The 5,299-nt window shown below is 37.0% G+C and overlaps 1 long non-coding RNA gene across 1 annotated transcript; it reads right to left on the bottom strand.

The window, feature by feature from the left end:
• Positions 1-2,246: 2,246 nt before the first annotated feature.
• LOC149158941 (uncharacterized) lies at positions 2,247-3,686 on the bottom strand. The gene is made up of 2 exons (XR_016261091.1): positions 3,633-3,686; positions 2,247-2,302 (listed from the first exon to the last, which is right to left on the bottom strand). It is a non-coding gene; the product is annotated as an uncharacterized LOC149158941 (long non-coding RNA).
• Between the last annotated feature and the right edge of the window lie 1,613 nt (positions 3,687-5,299).

Consider the following 5,299-nt stretch of genomic DNA (forward strand, 5'->3'; position numbering starts at 1 on the left):
GACCAACTAAAATTTAAATTGAAGAAACCAACAGCTAACACTTCACCGGAATTAGCTCAGTCATCGCCCTGCAAAGGCCAATTTTCATCACTCTTTTGCTGCTACACTGGAGAGAAAGAACAAGTGTAAAAATTTGTTTTCAAAATTTGACTGAGGACAGCTGGAGGCAAACCTTCACTGATGGCTGAATCGTAATCTGTTTGTGCTTTTCAGATAGTGTTATCTCCTGTCAAAAGGCCATTTTGATTTACTTGTTGGACTGTCTCAGAAACCCTTGTAGAATTTTAATTTCATTCATTTGAGAAATTTAACTTTGTTTTACTTGTTGGACCAAGTGTAGTGCCTGGCATGGATCATGTGCTTTTGCTTCCACTTTATGTCTACAATATGAAGAGATTAGAAAAGGGCATTCTAGGAATTTTTTGCCTGCCATCAATGAGAGGAAAGAACCTCATCTTTAACACCTTCCCAGTTGATTGTATTCAAACCAGCTCCTAAAAGCCAACTAATAGCAGGTGGGGAGTTATCAGCTATCCATAACCACAAATGGCTCCTTTCAAGGTGTGTTAGGAGAATATCAATGGAGCTGAAATCCAAAACACTAGCTGAAATAGTAGTAATTATATAAGCATACCTGTTTTCTGGATCACAAAAGGTGATAATGCCCATCATAGTACTAACACTAAGGTATGCCATTGATAACCGTTGAGTAATACAACCCTATAATATCTTGAATACAGCTCGACTATGATGCAAAGAATATAGCGAAAAAATCTTCCGGCCATATACCAATTGTTATGAGAATAAGAACAGCCAATAAAGCTGGTGGATTTCTGGAAAAGCTCAAAATCTTTGACTGTATTATTTTTCCAAAAAAATGTTACGACATCCCCAATCCAATAAATCATTCATGGGAGTTTAAACACCCTAAGTAGCTAGAAGCTTCCATCTTTGACAGGCTTCTCCAATCCATGAATGCCTTGATAAGCATTTCTTCTAGGGCTTCATCTTCCTCAACTTCTTTGGGGAAACTCTATGTTCCGCTCCTTATTACTCACATAATGAATATATGTTGCATCACCAATTCCCTACATCCAAAAGCTTCTTTAATAGAGCATTTAACTGTAAGCCGATTTGGTTCACTTCTAAAGTGTTAACTGTGACGAGGAACATATATTTTATCACATTTCTGGTCAGTTCTGGACATCGCAGAGCTGCTTTACTTCCAAGGATGACCTTGATGACATAGAGCATTTAATAGGTAATAATATCCTTCTTATCCAATAAATCAACAAACCAGATCAAAGGACAATTTGGATCGTTCCATCTTAACAATGCCATCATAGAAATGCAAATACTGCAGAAAGGATAAAAGGCAATAATGTCATCCTTATTTAAGAAATTGATGAAAAAAAAGCCAGCTTTTCAAAGTTAATAAGATGAATTTTACTGTATAACACTGGCATTGATTCATCTTAAGCACTAAAAGAGGTTTTAAAAACCAAAGTGCAAACCTCCCATGCTTAAAAGATCTACGCTTAAGATGGATTTATACTAGTTTATTTTCTTAGGTCAATGTTTTTAACCTTTCAAGTCACTTTCTTTCAGTTTACTTTAGATGTCAATTTTTTCCCATTTAATATTATTAAGGTTACACCAACAAAGAACTGACAAACCTTGCACTTTGGGCAGCACCAATCCCTTCCACCCCGGGCTGTTTTTTTATTGTTTTGGTCAGCCGTCTTTTCACTTGTAGTCCCTTTTTTGGTTTACACTACCATTTCATTTTATTAGAATTTCACCAATGGACAGTTGACATCCCTTCCACACTGCCCACCAGAGCATCTCTCTTATCTTGGTGCAACAAAAAACTCCATGGAACCTTCAGCCATTTTGTACTCCATCAGAGAAATAGCATTGCTTCATTGTTGCTGTTGTATGGTTTATGCTACATATGCAAACGAAGTTCGATGGAATTTGGGGGTAACCTACTGCCATCCAATTAAAAGCTAGAACATTGTATGTTATCCAGTAAATACAACTACTTTCACCATTAAGATCAGGGGAATTTAATATACTTAAACTAACACTGTGTGGAAATGGAAGAATGTAACTTGAATGACCTTTACATATATGAAGATCAATTCTCCACTCAAGGACAATATCCTTTCTTTTACAAGGTCATCCTTGGAAGTAAAGCAGCTCTGCGATGTCCAGAACTGACCAGAAATGCGATAAAATATATGTTCCTCGTCACAGTTAACAGTTCTTTAGAAGTGAACCAAATCGGCTTACAGTTATTCTGCATAAAGCACAGCAACCGAGAAGTAGCACATTCTTGGCAATAAAATGCAGACACAATTAGAAATGCAGATTGCTGAAAAGGGTTAAAATTGCAACCTTTACAATTTTGAATTTTGGGTTCCTTGTAAGAAAATTCTAAAATGAACAAGTCAATGTACATAACGATTACCGGGATGGTACTAAACCATCTCGGGATTTGGAGCCTGAAAATTAATGATATACAATTCAAAACCAAACCAAATTCCAGATGCGAATCTAAGCATTACCCAATTTGCTAATTCTAATACCCGAGAAGTTCGACTGTACTTAACAAGCCAGTGTGCACGCTAATTCAAGGGTTGAAAAAAAACCTACTTGGAACTCAGGGCCTGAAAATCATGATACGAAACTCAAAACCTCCAAAACTAATTCCAAATGTGAATCTGAGCATTACCGAATTTCCTTAACAAGTAATTTGATTACCCAAATGAGAACAACTTTGTCTTAACGTGACAAGTCGGTCTACATACTGATTGCGGGTTTGAAAACGAACACACTTGTAATTAGGGAAGCTGAAAATAATGATAAACAACCCAAACCCTCCCAACCAAATTCGATATGTAAATCTTAGCATTACTCAAATTGCCTTAACAAGTAATTTGATTACCCAAGTAAGAAAATTTGTCTGAACATGACAACTCGGTCTATATGCCAACTGCAGGGCTGAAAACAAACCAACTTGGAATATGGGGGCTGACAATGATGATAGAAAACTCTCCAAAACAATTGAGAGATGTAAATCTGAGCATTACCCAATTTTCCTTGACAAGTAATTTGATTACCAATTAAGAACTTGGTCTGAACGTAACAAGTCAGTCTAGATACCGATTACAGGGTTGAAAATAAAACACTTGGAATTCGAAGCCTGAAAAAAGTGATAGAAAACCCAAAACAAATTCCAAGTATAAATCTGAACATTACCCAATTTGCCTTCACAAATAATTTGATTACCCAAGTAAGAACATTATCTGGACGTAACAAGCCAGTTCACATAGCGATTGGAGGGTTGAAAACAATACAACTTGGAATTCGGGGACCGAAAATAATGACAGAAAATCCAAAACTTCAACCAAATTCGAGATTTAAATCTGAGCGTTACACTGTTGGCCTTAACAAGTAATATGAATACCCAAGTAAGAACTTTATCTGAACTTAACAAGACAGCGTCAATACCAATAGCAAGGTTGAAAACAAAAACCAACTTGGAATTCGTGGACGGAAAGACTGAAAATAATGATCAAAAACCCAAAACCTCCAAACCAAATTCCAAATGTAGAACTACAACATACCTAATTTGTTTTTCCCTCATCGGTTTCCTGAAATTGTCTTAGAATAGACCATAGCTATTGTCTTAGAATAGACCATAGCTGCGTTCACAATAGCTGAATTGAGCTATTCCTGTTTTGTCTTAGAATAGACCATAGCCTTGATTCCATCAGGATCTGCAGTGAAATAGTTCAGACTATTTCTCATGAACTCGCTGCTGGAATTTATTTCTCATGGCTCTCAGCGTATTTGCATTTCATTTCAGGATTGCCTGTGACGGCACAAGTCATAGCTAGTCATTCGAATTTAAAAGACATTGTATAGGAATTCGAATTTATAATTCAAGCTTCTCCTGAAGAGGTAAATGGTAAGTAAATACATGCAAACCAATCCGGTTAATAGAATCGAGTAGGGAATTTCAGCAATAATACCTGTTATGTAACCTATCAGTACAGAGCGCCCACCAGCACAAGCAAAACGTTAAGACCATGCCTGCAACATATTCAGATTTAAAGTTTGAATACTAACAGGGCACCCACCAGCGCAAGCAAAACCTTAAGAGCATGCCTGAAACATATTGGGATTTAAAGTTTATCCAGATAAACTAAAAGATCCATATCCAGTTTAATTTTCTTTAGCATTGAGCATCACAGCCACATTAGAGCCAGCAGGTCTGGCTACAGCCCAGGCTGTTGTTCCTTTGTTATTTCCATCCGCACTGATCTCAGAATTGCGTCCGCCATGATGAACACCACGAACCTGGACTGCTCAGCCAGAGCCGACTCGGCTTATACTCTCTGCAAACAGGATTGTATCTTTGCCAACTGCACACCTAGAAGTAGAGAGCGACTACTCTCCCACGCCGCTGCATTTCCCACTCCCATGTTCCATCATCCGCGCTCCAACGCTGATCAAGTGAATATCGTGAACCGTTCCAACTACCTTCCATTAATCGAATGATTAACAATCATCTAATCGTCTAACACAACGGATCAACGGCTCAAAACATGACACGGTGGCATACAGGGAAGTTAATCCCAAAGGGAAACGCCTTACGGCGTAAAAATAGGATGACATAGTATAATATTTTTTCATCTTTATTGTCCTTAGTTCATTCTTGAGACTGACTATCTAAACAATATTCTTGATGGCAAACAACTTGGAGAGGGCTCCATACATTTCTTATGCAAATTCTATATTGGATATGTATGGGATTAGATTGTCCTTCTCTCCATCTACTATTAGGTTCATGGCCAATATGTCAGTTTCCATGTACTTTTCCTTTCTTGCATCATCTGTAGGTTTCTTAAATTTTCCTTGAACAAAATCCAAAACTTTATGCTTAGCAAGGATAAGATTTATCCTCTTCTTCTATGCCCTGTAGTTGGAGGCTCCTTCTAGCTTATTTTTTGTCTTCATTGAGGTTGCCATATGGTATATCCTTCACTTGATAAAGATGATCCTTTCCTTAATGATCTTCTTTTGTTCCTTCCTTCTTAACCCTCCTTTCAATATACTTTCAAGTTGCCTTTTTTCTTTCCTCTTTCACCTTAGCTCTAATACCATGTTAGAAAATCGGAAAGGTAGAAATATTTTCTTATATTCATAATTACTTGTGATATTATTGTAGTCTTATTATATTTTCTTTATGTTCTTATTTTATATTATTTTCATCAATAAATCATCAAAT

Source organism: Pinus tabuliformis, chromosome 5_2 (assembly GCF_031772625.1).
Source record: "Pinus tabuliformis cultivar Carrire ecotype Pingquan chromosome 5_2, CPIR1, whole genome shotgun sequence".
In the NCBI taxonomy this organism is placed as follows: Eukaryota; Viridiplantae; Streptophyta; class Pinopsida; order Pinales; family Pinaceae; genus Pinus; species Pinus tabuliformis.